Source organism: Heteronotia binoei, chromosome 17 (assembly GCF_032191835.1).
Source record: "Heteronotia binoei isolate CCM8104 ecotype False Entrance Well chromosome 17, APGP_CSIRO_Hbin_v1, whole genome shotgun sequence".
In the NCBI taxonomy this organism is placed as follows: domain Eukaryota; kingdom Metazoa; phylum Chordata; class Lepidosauria; order Squamata; family Gekkonidae; genus Heteronotia; species Heteronotia binoei.
In genome coordinates, this window is record NC_083239.1 from 38,363,582 (window position 1) to 38,378,139 (window position 14,558).

The window sequence follows — 14,558 nt, forward strand, 5'->3', positions numbered from 1 at the left end:
AGATTAAGGGTAATGGGAACTCTTGGGCATATGACCACAGGGGCAGTGGAGAGGACTTAACACTTCTCTCTTTCCTCCGAGGCATCCTTGTTACGATTGGCATGTCTGTGTACACTAAACAATTGCTTGAGTATGAAGGGTTGGTCCTGGAGGCTGAATGGTCCTTCGATGCTGGTTGGGCCTCTTTCCCTTTATTATTTTTAGCAGGTGAGTGCAGCCCAGCACACCAGATGGGGAAAATGGGATGGGGGGGGGAGGATGGTCACAATTGGCTTTGCCAGGTATTACCGGTGCATGGGAATAGCACAGGGGTGGCCAAACTGCAGCTCGCAAACCACTTGCACATATTGTGTAGCTCTCAAAGCCCCCACCGCCCCATTCGCCAGCTTGGAGAAGGCACTTACCCTCCAACATTGGAGGGCTTGGAGAATGCATTTAAAGTTGATTTCTTTCTACCTCCCCCTCCTTCCTTCCTTCCTTCCTTCCTTCCTTCCTTCCTTCCTTCCTTCCTTCCTTCCTTCCTTCCTTCCTTCCTTCCTTTCTTTCTTTCTTTCTTTCTTTCTTTCTTTCTTTCTTTCTTTCTTTCTTTCTTTCTTTCTTTCTTTCTTTCTTTCTTTCTTTCTTTCTTTCTTTCTTTCTTTCCCTCCCTTGTGATCTGGAAGCATAGAGAGCTCTCTCCTGGGAGACACTGTCACCTGGCTCTTGCTTCGAACTATTTTCCTTTCCTCTTCCAGGTTCAGTAGCAGTCAAGCTCTCTTGCGTTGAAAGCTGAGGTTTTCCTCCTCTTGGAAACTGTATTGGGAGAAGACGGAGCACACAGGATGACAGAATTCAGCTTTCTGGGCCTCAGATGAGCGTTTTCCAGAGCCATGATGGGATGTGGTGGATATCTCCAGCCCACACACCCTTCGTGTTATTTTGCCTAGAGACAAAGACGTTGTGGATGTGGGTTTTTTTTAAAGCTCAGATTCTCAGTGTATCTCTAAGTGTGGTTGCCGTTCCAGCGGTTCATGAGAGTGTGACAATCTTCACACCTTACATAGATCAGTAATTTATCTCAGTAATCTCTGAACACTGCAGAGAAAAGTGAAGGTTTCCCCCCAAGGGAACAATTATATCCTATTTCTAAGTTGGAAAAAACCTCCTTTGTGTCCCATTCCCTATGAATTACAGAACTGTCAATTACCAAGTGGCTCAAGTCATTCTGTATCTTTTATCCTGAGGCTGAATCAATATGTTACGGTAAACCCAGGATGGCCTTAAAAAAATAAAAAACAAACCCAACAACACTATGTCTTTTCTCCTCCATCCCATTACAAAGTGACAGGATACCTCTGTGAGGAGCAGCTAATGCAGTGAGGGGTTTGCATACTAATTTTACATGCTTGCAGGCCTCATGTTGGGCAAGAGCTCACAGGAGTAGAGCTCCAGAACCTCTACATTTTATTGCACTCTTTCTCCACCCCCCCCCTCAAAAAAATTGCTTCTGGGCTCCATTGTTCAAACCCCCTGTAAGAATTTTGCTGAACTCTGGCAAACTTTTCTTAATATTTTTTCCCCACAAAAAAATGGGAAAATAACCAAAACATATAAAAGCAGACAGATGGAAATCTTCATCATGCCACTGTGGCCACATAAGAGAAAATAATTCTAAATATGATGGGAATAAAGTTTTAATATGACAATTATAATTCAAGAAGCATTTTCAGGTAGATACTGAGCTGCTATAATTTAGTATACCTTCCAGTGATGTCAGGGTGTGTGTGGCATATGCAAATGAGTTGTGCTAATGAGCTCCGTCACTTCTTTTTAAACTGCTGTTTAAAGTCTATATGCTGGACATAAACCTTTGTGATATTGAATCGACCAATAGAGGGAGTAAAACATGTGCAGAACAGAACAGCCTCCTGTTCCCCCAAACATAGGAATTTACAAGCAAGGAAAATGAGAATGCAGGATTATTGATTATTGTGGTACCTTATTGATTATTGTGGTATCTTCCTCTCAGAGAGGTTTCATTTGCCTGGAGAGAAATGCAATTACTTTTGCGGTGGAGTGGCCTTGAAAAGTGCTTTCAAGTCACATGGTGATCTCATAGGGCGGGGTGGAGGCAAACTTGTTTAATGTAAGAGCCACATAGAATAAACATTTGAGAGTCGCTATATATGAACATCAGATGGTTGAGAGCCGCGAGGGGGGGGAGAGAGGGAGGGAGGGAGGAAAGGAAGGAAGGAAGGAAGGAGGAAGGAAGGAAGGAAGGAAGGAAGGAAGGAAGGAAGGAAGGAAGGAAGGAAGGAAGGAAGGAAGGAAGGAAGGAAGGAAGGAAGGAAGTTGAGGTGGAGGGAGAGATGGAAAGAAAGCAACGTAACTTTAAATGCATTCTCCAAGCCACTGGCAGGCTTGGCTAGGATAAGTGATTTAAAGGCATAAATGCCTTCTCCAAACTGGCCGATAGGGCAGTAGGGGCTGCAAGAGCCACACAATATGTGTGAAGGAGCCATATGTGGCTCCCGAGCTGCAGTTTGGCCACCCCTATCATAGAGTATTGAAGGGTAGGAAGGGCAGAAGTGGTTTGCCATTGCCTGCCTCTGTGTAACAGCCATGGGCTTCCTTGCTGGTCTCTCATCCAAGTCTTAACCCGGGCCATCCCTTCTAATCTTCCAACATCTGCTGAGATCAGGGCTAATCTGAGCCATTCAAGGGAGGGCTGGGATGGAGTGTAGCTCTTTCTATATTTACAGACCTGTGGTTTAAAATGGAAATTCTGTGAATTTCAAATTCAAAAGGCAAGGAAGCCTCTTTGAAACTATTTGTTGAAACAAAACAGCATAAATAGGGGGCTGGAACCTGACAGAGAGGACGATGTCCAGAATTTTATACCTACCGGGATGTTTCCTGGATCTTGCTAAAAGCAGCACATGTCCATATCAAGTTGGCTACAAAGTTGGCACTACTACAATATCCAAGGTTTTTTTTTTTTTAACAGGAACTTATTTGCATATTAGGCCACACATCCCTGATGCAGCCAATCCTCCAAGAGTTTACAGTAGGCCCTGCAAGAAAAGCCCTGTAAGTTTTTGGAGGATTGGCTACACCAGGGGTGCATGGCCTAATATGCAAAGAAGTTCTCGCTACAAAAAAAGCCCTGCCGATATCTATCATGAGGTGTATTGTGTGTGGAGAACATTACACAAACATTGTATATGATGGAGTGTGTGTTAGGAAAGAGATGGGGAAAAGAATGCAGCCATTGCCAATCCAAAGCAGGCATGCTCAAAGCTGCATTCTGGCCCCGCCCCATGCCCCACCCACTCCAACTCCTCCCACCTATCCCACAAGTTCCTCCTTCTCATTCCACACCAAAACTCGTCCAAACACTGCATTTACAATTATGCCATCCTGCCCGGTTTGATTCCACGTGGGGTCGCCAAGTCCTCTGCATTCTCCATAGAGTTTGTACCATAGAGTTGTACCATAGATTTTCCCCTTCCAAATGGCTAGAGCGTCCTAGAGTGGCCACCGCGTGACGTTGCCAGTGAGATGATGTCACTTCTCGGTGACATCATTGTGCCAGCGACATCGGGGGAGGTTCCCCCCCACCGGCCCAATGTGGGAACCTCCTGGGCGGGGGAACCCCTGCCCGGACTGGGGGCTTGGCAGTCCTAATTCCACATTCTGTTCAAAGAGCCATGTTGGTCTTTTAACATCTGGTCCAGAAACTGGGGTTCCATTTCCAAGAAAGAACCTGTCATTTTATGCACCGTTTCTATATATATATAAAATTGGTTCAGTGGCAGCTTTTGAGCAGCCCCTCCAGGTTGTTCCTTCCCAACAGCTGAGAAGAAGATACTATAGCATTGTGAAAAGTTCAGAAAAGGGCAACTAGAATGATTAAAGGGTTGGAACACTTTCCCTATGAAGAAAGGTTAAAACGCTTGGGGCTCTTTAGCTTGGAAAAACGATGACTGCGGGGTGACATGATAGAGGTTTGCAAGATTATGCATGAGATAGAGAAGGTAGAGAAAGAAGTCCTTTTCTCCCTTTCTCACACTACGAGGACTTGTGGACATCCACTGAAATTGCTGAGCAGTTGCGTTAGAACTGATAAGAGGAAGTCCTTCACCCAAAGGGTGATTAACACATGGAATTCACTGCTACAGGAGGTGGCAGTGGCTACAAACATAGACAGCTTCAAGAGGGGATTGGATAAACATATGGAGCAGAGGTCCATCAGTGGCTATTAGCCACAGCGTAGCTCTCTATCTGGGACAATGATGCTCTGTATTCTTGATGCTTGTGGGAGGGCACAGTGGGAGGGCTTCTAGTGTCCTGGCCCCACTGGTGGACCTGGGTTTTTTGGCCACTGTGTGACAGAGTGTTGGACTGGATGGGCCATTGGCTTCTCTTATGTTCTTATGTTCTTAAGAAGGTTCCATGGCAGTTGTAGCCCCAGAATGTGGAAGCCCCACAACCAGGCTGAAGAGCGTCTGCCTTTTCATCTCCAAACCCTTGTGCTCCAAACCTGCTCAGGTTCCCCTTCGTCTTTCACCTTCTCAGGCTGGTATCTTCACATCCAGGATTGTGTTTGAGGACATACAACTCCCCGTTGTCGAGGCGATGAATATCTACAGATTCATTAGTTCCTGCTTCTCCGTCATGTGTTTCGTGCTCTTCTTGGTTGCCCACTGTTCGCACAGCTGGAGGACGTATCAGCCTCTCTTAGGCTTCTCCACAATGGGCCTTTGGTCCATCTGCTCGGACAAAACTGGGTGCAAAAAGCTGCCCGGAGGCCACGGTACAGTGTAGAGCGACAGGGTAGAGGCCCGGGAAAGCTGTTCTTTTTGTGTTTCAGGTTTAGAATTGAATAGGACAGCCAAGTCTGGCTTGGGAAATTCCTGGAGATTCAGGTAGGGAGCCTAAGGACAGGAGGCTTTGGGGAGTGGCTGTAAGCTATAATGCCAGAGAGACCCTCCTTCAATGCAGCCATTTTCTTCAACTGAAAGGATCCACATAATCTGGAGATCCGTTGTAATTCCTATTCAAGAAACTCTCAAAAAATTTTGGTTCTTGGTTAAAGACCTGCCTGGTTGCAGTAACTTTCCAAAAATAGAATATCGTAGAACCAGAAATTTATCGGATTATCTAGTGAAGTCTGACTTTAACAGAATTGCACCTCCAATGCATGTGGAGGGGGGCACCATAAATGCGGGACTTGCTCCGCTTGCCCATTATCCTTAGAATTAAAGGAATTTCAACACCCTACAACAGGCTTTAAAATGAAATTGAAAGACACTACAGCCTGTTCCACCAAAAGTTGTGTGAATATTATTTTATGTCCTTGTTTAAAAATTTATTGCGGCAGCAGGAGACATGCAGTCCACACTAGAATTTTGGAACATAAATCTCGCGTAAAAATTTTTGTTTCTAAAGCCCTTCTTGTTGAGCATTTCCGCTTATTAAAACATGATCCCAATGGTTTAAAATTCTTTGTCCTGGAAAAGTTTCTTGTTTGGCTTCAGGGAAAAGTTGACACGAATAAATGGTTGCTTAAGCAGGAAATGTGGTGGATTTTTAAACTGGATTCTCTGATGTCTAATGGTCTTAACAGTGACTGGGACTTGTCATGTTTTTTGTAATTGAATTGTAGTTCACTATGTTTTTTGCATAAGAATTGTAGCTCACTATGTATTAAGTATGCCACCGTAAACTCTGTGTCTGTGACTTTAAGAAATTCTCAACACCTGTTGTTTGTAAGTGCATTATGGTCAGTTTCCTATTGCTGTCATTTGTCCGTCGACTGTAGGAGCGTTGGTCTCCAACATGAATTGTTTTAGTCATTTCCGAAGGTATTTACAAGTATTATTTATTGTATTTTCAGAAATTGTAGTGTTTACGTATTAGTGATTTTTAACTTTTATCTATGCAGCTCGTTGAAGCCTTGCGTGAAACAGGGCATTTAGCGCATCCCTGTTGCGTCTTATTGCCTTGCTGCATTCCATCCAGATATTGGCTAACAGAGAAAAATTGGAACACTGGACTCTGTTTTCACGGCTTTGCACATTACTCTGTTTGGTTGCTAAATTCCCAGGTAGAAGCAGGGAATGCCCCATTTTGGAAGCCCTCTCCCCACTTCAGGGTCATCAGAAAGCGGGTGGTGGAGAGTAAGGCTGCCAACCCTCTGATCTGGGTGGGGAATCTCCCACCCAGGAGGTTCTCAACCCGCCGGCCCACATTGGGCCAGCGGGGGGAACCTCCCTCCGCGTCGCTGGTGCAATGTCACCCAGAAGTGATGTCATCAGAATGGTGGCACCTGTGCGGGGCCGCTCTAGGCGTTTCCAGGAAAACTCTATGGTTTTCCCTGACACTCTAGGCATTTGGGAGATGAAATTCTATGGTGCAATAGGTGCCATAGAGTTTTAACCTCCCAAATGGCTAGAGCGTCTGGGATAACCATAGAGTTTTCCCGGAAACGCCTGGAGTAGCCCCGCACAGGCGCCGCCACTTTGATGACATCTCTTCTGGGTGACATCATTTCGCTGCACGGCGCGCGCACAACTGTCCCCCGCAGGGGTATGAAGAGGACTTGGCAACCCTAGTGGGGAGGGAAATGTCTCCTGGGCACTCCATTATTCCCTAAGGAGACTGATTCCCATAGAAAATAATGGAGAAATGATCCATGGGTATCTAGGGCTTTAGGGGGACTGTTTTTTGAGACAGAGGCTGTGGAGAAACGCCATTTCACTGGGAGTTGGCTGGAGGAGTCTATTAAACTCTAGGCAGGCTTTGGTCCTAGTCGCTTCCTCCTCCCCCCCCCCCTCCTGTCTGGAAACAACAATTCTGAGGAGGCCTCCTAGAGAGACAGGAAGTCTTTCAGGCTGGTCTCCCAGAAGGCTGCAGGAGGGTAAACCAGTTCCTCGGTAGGAACTGGATTTTATATTGGAGATTTTGGGCAGGAAACCCTCAGTTAAAGTTGGCTGTTAGTTGAGTTCAGTCTTGGAGTTCAGACAGACTCAGGAAGGTCTGGTCAGGCTTGCAACAATCTAAGTGAAGTGCTTGCCCTGCATGACATCCAGTGAGGGCAAGTATTAGAACTGGGAGATAAGGAGCATTTTTTCTTCCTACTATTATTTGTTTCTTCTGTTCACTTTTTTAAATGCCTGTAAATAGTTCTATAATGTAAATAAATCTTTTGTTTGTTATAATCTTGAGTTCCTCTGTGCCACATAGTTCCCCCAACTGCTTGGAATGCTAGGAGTGGGTTGGGGAGTCTCTAGGGTGGAGAGGTAGTGAAAGAGCTAGTTGCCAACTCTCCAGGGGAGCCCCAAAGTTCCATAGTAAGCCCTGAGCAGAGTTCTTAGTGAGTCCAGAGGGAGGTTAGGAGGCTGTCCTGCCTAGCTAGAGCCCTGGACAAGGACAGTGGTGGCAGCAAATACCCTAAGGCAGCAAAGTGGAACAGCCCTTTCAGATCAGTATAGCAGGAAGGATTGGGCAGCGCTGGGTCCAGCTTGCAGACACAGGGCCGAGGCCAGCTAGCAGATGCAGGGCCAGTCCACCACAGAGGCACCAAATTTTCAGCATAGCATTCAATGCCTCTCCTCAAAACACCCTACAGGTTTCAAAAAAATTGAACCAGGGTGCTCAGTTTTATGAGCCCCCAAAGATGGAAGGAAGGCATTTAAAAGGTGTGCGGTCCCTTTAAATGTGATGGCCAGAACTCCCTTTGGAGTTCAATTGTGCTTGTCACAACCTTGCTCCTGGCTCCATCACCAATATCTCCTGGCTCCACCCTCAAAGTCCCCAGATATTTCTTGAATTGCACTTGGCAACCCTAGGACATCCTCAGGCCAAAAAGAGCTTCCCTAGCTGGGGGCTGGAAACCCTAGCTGTAACTATCTCCTTCCACCACCACCCCAGTGCCGCTCTCAGTCTGGGGTTGAGGGGAGACACAACCATTCTTTGCAGATTTATCATGGTGTCCCTCTGTGTCTCCTTGACTTAACTTCAGAATAACAGGCCTACTCATTAGTACTGGAATACAGTATAGCTGTTCTAGTGGAATTGCAGTCAGGTGGCCTGCTCAGGGTTGGGGGGAAGACCCTGGAGAGGGCAGGGTTTGGAGAGGGGAGGGGCCTCTGCAGGGTACAATGACATAGGCTCCATCCTCCAAGGCAGCTATTTTCTGAAGGGAAACTGGTCTTTGGCCACAGGGTTGCCAGGGTCCAACTCAAGAAAATATCTGGGAACTTTGGGGAGCGGGGTGGAGCCCGGAGACTTTGCGGGTGGAGTCAGGAGCAAGGGTGTGGCAAGCAAACTGAACTCCAAAGGGAGTTGTGGCCATCACATTTAAAGGGATTGCGCGCCTTTTAAATGCCTTCCCTCCGTTCAGAAATAGTGAAGGATAGGGGCACCTTCTTCGGGGGCTCATAGAATTGGACCCCCTGGTCCAATCTTTTTGAAACCTGGGGGGTGTTTTGAGGAGACGCACTGGATGGTATGCTTAAAATTTGGTGCCTCTATCCCAAAAAAACAGCCCTCCCGAGCCCCAGATACCATGGCTCAATTCTCCATTTTACCCTATGGGAATCAATCTCCGTAAGATATAATGGAGTGCCCACCAGACATCCCTCATCCCCATTTTGTGATAACCCTGAAGCAGGGGGAGGCCCTCCAAGCCAGGGGATCTTCTGCCCCCAAGGCTTTTTTTTGTAGCAGGAATTCCTTTGCATATTAGGCCACATGCTGCTGATGTAGTCAGTCCTCCAAGAGCTTACAGGGCTCTTAGTACAGGGCCTATTATAAGCTCCAGGAGGATTGGCTGCATCAGGGGTGTATGGCCTAATATGCAAAGGAGTTCCTGCTACAAAAAAGCTCCGCCTGCCCCTAACTGGGGATAGGCAACTCTATTTGGTCATCAGGAGATTAATTGTAACAGCAGATTTCCAAGTGCCACCTAGGACCTAGGGGCTGGCAGCCCTAGATGCAGCTGAGGTTTTGGCTGGGAGCATTAATTATTAATATTCCTTCTATCTTTTTCTCTCCCCCCCCCCCAGTACACATGGAACTCACACGGGTCTTCATGACACTAGCTGTCTTAGCCTCTTTTATGGCTGCCATATGGGCAATCGGATGGGACTACATCTGTCACTGCAACTTCACTTGCCTTCACAAAGCCCTCATTACTTGCATCTGGAATGTTGTGGCAGGTATTACTGAAATGGAACAGGGTGGTGGGAAGTCAGTTATGTCCTACAGAGGATGCAGAGTAGAAAGACAACACTGCACAAGGGCGGAGCCAGTACGTCCATGAGGCAGCATGAGGTGGCTGCCTGGAGCATGGCGCAGGGGGTTGGGTGCCAGTTTCAGCGCTCCTACCCTTCCTCGTTTCTTCAGTGATGGAAATAGCGAGCGTGGCGGCTGCTAGGGGCTTCCAGCCTCAGTAGGCATGCATGCTGCTTGCTCGCTGTCACTCCATCCCTTGCATCTGTGCTTCCAAGTACGGACGTGAGAGGTAGAGCGACGGCGTGCATGTGTGCTTGCAAGGTGAGGCCAGAAACCCTGCTGCGGCCGCCACCAAGCTTGCCCTCGCCAAGGAAGCGAGGGATGGTGGTGGGCATCTGGCCTTGGCGCTCCCCAGCACCAGCACAGCACTAAGGAGGGCTCCCCAACCTTATTGAGTCTATGGGTGCATCTGGAATTCGGACACAGCATGACTGCTGCAGTCACAAAATGGCTGCTGGAGAAGCCACGAAATGGCTGCCACCGCTTAACTTCAGTTAAATTGCCCCAGTGAGACCACACAAGTGTGGGATTGCAAACTGTTTTATTTTTGCTTCTGTGTGTGTGTGAGAGAGAAATGTTTTGCAGCTGCTTGGGTGAGGAAATGAAGACTGCATTCAGGGGAACTGCACTGCAGTGTTTTTATTTATTTATTTTAGGAAAAGTCTCCTGGCTCCACCCCCAAAGTCTCCCAGCCCCACTTCCAAAGTCCCCAGATATTTTCTGAGTTAGATTTGGCAACCCTATCCTCCAGGTAAACAGTCTTTCCCACTGTGTCTTGTAGGAACGTCTGTGATGATCGGACTGGTGATGTTTGAAATTGAAAGCACTCGGGTACCAGACAAGACTTCTTACAAGAACTGGGCCTTCTACCTCAGTTGTTTCGTCAGTGCCCTGTGCCTTTCGATAGGTGGGTCCAGGTCTCATTTTGGGCAGAAGCTCACAGGAGCAGAGCTCCAGAACCTTTGAATTTTATTGTGCTCTTTTTTTCTTAACCCCCCCCCCCAAAAAAAAACACCCTTGCTTCTGGGCTCCATTGTTCAAACCCCCTGTGAGAATTTTGCTGAATTCTAAGGTTTGACAAACTTTCTAATATTTCCCCCCTCAGAAAAAAATGGAAATTAACCTAAACCTATAAAGCAGGCAGATGGAAATCTTCATCATGCCACTGTGGCCACATAAGGGAAAGTAATTTAAAAGTATGATGGGAGTAAAGCATTATTATGACAATTATAATTCAAGAAGCATTTTAGAGTAGATGTTGAGCTGATATGAGTACCCCTTCCGGTGATGTCAGGAGTGTGTGGCATATGCAAATGAGTTATGCAAATGAGTTATGCTCATGAGCTCCGGCACTTCTTTTTCTACAAAGTGACACCTGGATGGGTCAAAAGTGAATTGGCAGAGCTGAATGACGGTAGAGTCAAGTTCAGTCCCTAGATCTCCATTTAAAGAATTTCACGGAGCTGACTATGATTTAAGGACCTTTCCCCGCCCGCCAATCCCACAGAGATACAGCTATATTGATTTGTTGCGATTTAAACATTTCTACCCTGCTTTTCTCCTCAGTGAGGAACTCAAGCAGTTTGCATCATCATTTCCCCCTTCTCCATTTTCCCCCTCACAACAGTCCTTTGAGGCAGGCAGGCCCGTAGCCAGGAATTTTTCAGCAAGGGGGGCACTGGGGGAAACTGGCGGGACATGACGGCACAAGATTATTATTATTATTTTTTTTAAAAGCCCCACAATAATAAAATGGATTGAGGTGGGCAGCCATGTTGGTCTGAAGCAATAGAACAAAGTTAGAGTCCAGTGGCATCTTTAAGACCAACGAAGGTGTGAGCTTTCATCAAGCGGCAAAAAACAATCTAGGGCTACCAAGTTCCTGGGCAGTAGGGAAAAACCAAAAAAAAGGTTCTCTGCGGATCAGCCTCAACAAGAAAATGAATAACCAATGCTTAGAATTATTACAAATTATTTCTTACACACACTCATGCAAAATTACAAATACACACCCTGATAAACAAAACACCACAATCTTAGTGCATTAGAAGCAAGGCTTTTTTTGTAGAAAAGGCCCAACAAGAACTCATTTGCATCTTAGGCCATACCCCATGACGTCACCACTTTTTCACATAGGGCTTTTTGTAGAAAAAGCCCAGCAGGAATTCATTTGCATATTAGGCCACACCCCTGAGGCCTAGCCAGCCGGAACTGCATTCCTGTGCGTTGCTGCTAAAAAAAGCCCTGATTAGAAGGACATAGCAAAATGAAAAGGAAATCAAATCCCAGAATGTTTCAAAAAGTCCTTCTACTTCCCCTCCAACGGAATCCCCGGTCCAGCTCCTGAGGAAACCAAATAGGGTTGCCAAGTCCAATTAAAGAAAAATCTGGGGACTTTGGGGGCGCAGCCAGGAACTAGGATGTGACAAGCATAATTGAACTCCAAGGGAGTTCTGGCCATCACATTTAAAGGGACAGCACGCCTTTTTAAATGCCTTTCTTCCATAGGAAATAATTAAGGATAGGGGCACCATCTTTTGGGGCTCATAGAATTGGACCCTCTGGTTCAATCGTTTTGAAACTTGGGGGATATTTTGGGGAGAAGCACTCTCTCTCTCGGCTTGGCTTCGCGAACGAAGATTTAAGAAGGGTGCAATAGTCCACGTCTGCTGCAGGCTCGCTGGTGGCTGACAAGACCAATGCGGGACAGGCAGGTCCGGCCACAGTGGCCGCAGGGAAAAGTCTGATTTAGGATTGGTGCTGCAGCAGTGCGATTCTTCCTCAATCTCCTTTTGTCCTCAAGAACAGCTATGCGTGCGTTCTCAAAGGAAGAGACAGCCTGGTGGATGGTGTGTCTCCATGCTTTGCGATCTGAGGCTAGGTCGGACCACTGGTGATGGTTGATGCGACAGGTGCCAAGGGATTTCTTCAAGGAGTCCTTGTACCTCTTCTTTGGTGCCCCTCTATTTCGATGGCCGGTGGAGAGTTCGCCATACAGGGCAATCTTGGGAAGGCGGTGGTTTTCCATCCTAGAAATATGCCCTGCCCAGCGCAGCTGTGTCTTCAGCAGCAGTGCCTCGATACTGGTAACCTCCGCCCTCTTGAGGACTTCAGTGTTGGTCACAAAGTCACTCCAGTGGATGGTGCAAAGGCAGCGCTGATGAAAGCGCTCGAGGAGTCGCAGGTGATGACGGTATAAAACCCACGATTCGGAGCCGTAGATGAGGGTTGTCATCACAACCGCTTTGTAAACATTGATCTTTGTGCCTTTTTTCAGATGCTTGTTGCTCCACACTCTTTTGTGCAGTCGGCCAAATGCAAGGTTTGCCTTTGCCAGCCTGTTGTCAATCTCCTTATTGATCTTGGCATCTGAGGAGATGATGCACCCCAGGTAGCTGAACTGCTGGACTGTTTTCAGAACTGATTCACCCACAGTGATGCAGGGAGGGTGATAATCTTCCTGGGGTGCAGGCTGGTGGAGAACTTCTGTCTTCTTCAGACTAACTTCTAGGCCGAATAGCTTGGCAGCCTCTGCAAAGCAGGACGTCATATGCTGCAGAGCTGATACCGAGTGGGAGACGAGTGCAGCATCATCAGCAAACAGTAGCTCTCGGATGAGTTTTTCCATCGTCTTGGAGTGGGCCTTTAGTCGCCTCAGGTTGAACAGGCTGCCATCGGTGCGATAGCGGATGTAGACACCATCGTCATCATCTAGATCTACTGCGGCTCTTTGAAGCATCATGCTAAAGAAGATCGTAAAGAGAGTTGGCGCGAGAACGCAGCCTTGCTTTACACCTGTGCCTATTGGGAAGGGCTCCGAGAGGTCGTTGCAGTGTCTGACTTGGCCTCGCTGGTCTTCGTGTAGTTGGATGATCATGCTGAGGAACCTTGGGGGACATCCTAAACGTTCCAAGATTTGCCACAGGCCTTTCCTGCTAACGGTATCAAAGGCTTTGGTAAGGTCGACAAAAGTCACATACAGAGCCTTGTTCTGTTCCCTGCATTTCTCTTGGAGCTGCCTGAGAACAAATACCATGTCGGTGGTGCTCCTGTTAGCTCTGAAGCCGCACTGGCTCTCTGGGAGGAGTTCTTCTGCAATGGTGGGCACCAGTCTGTTCAGGAGTATTCTGGCAAGGATTTTGCCTGCGATGGAGAGCAGGGTTATCCGCCGGTAGTTGGAGCAGTCTGACTTTTCCCCTTTGTTCTTGTATAGGGTGATGATGATTGCATCGCAAAAGTCCTGTGGTAATTTGCCTTGTTCCCAGCAGGTGACAAGTACTTTGTGAAGTGAGCTATGTAGTACTGTGCCCCCATGCTTCTAGATCTCTGGTGGAATTCCATCAACTCCTGCTGCCTTGCCACTTTTCAGTTGCTTGATGGCTTTAACAGTCTCTTCTAGGGTGGGGATCTCATCCAACTCTGTTTTCACTGGTTGAAGTGAGGTGAGGTGGATTGCTGAATCTTGAACTACGCGGTTGGCACTGAAGAGAACCTGAAAATACTCTGACCACCGGTTCAGTATGGATGCCTTGTCTGTGAGGAGCACTTGGCCGTCTGCACTACGCAAGGGACTCTGAGCCTGATATGATGGACCATATACTGCCTTCAGGGCTTCGTAGAACCCTCTTAAATCACCAGTGTCTGCACACAGCTGGGTTCTCTCTGCAAGCTTGGTCCACCAATCGTTCTGAATGTCTCGAAGCTTGCGCTGGAGGTTGCTACATGCAGCGCGAAAGGTTGCTTTTTTCCCAGGACAGGAGGGCTGAGCAAGATGTGCTTGGTAGGCAGATCTCTTTTTCGCCAGTAAATCTTGGATCTCTTGATTGTTCTCATCAAACCAGTCCTTGTTCTTCCTTGTGGAGAACCCAAGGACTTCTTCAGAGATCTGCAGGACGGTAGTTTTTAGGTGTTCCCAGAGTGCTTCTGGAGAAGGGTCTGTGGGGCAACTGGGGTCCTCAATTCTTGACTGGAGTTTTGCCTGGAAGGCAGCTTTAACTTCGGCTGACTGGAGACTGCCAACCTGAAACTTCCTCCGAGGGATACCTCCTCTCCTGGGTGTGGGTTTAAAGTGAAGACGGAGATTGCAGCGTACAAGACGATGATCCGTATGACATTCTGCACTGGGCATTACTCGGGTGTGTAAGACATCTCGAAGGTCTCTCTGGTGCACCAGAATGTAGTCGATAAGGTGCCAGTGCTTGGACCGTGGGTGCATCCAGGTTGTCTTCAGACTGTTCTTCTGCTGGAAGATAGTGTTGGTGATGGTGAGCTGGTGCTCC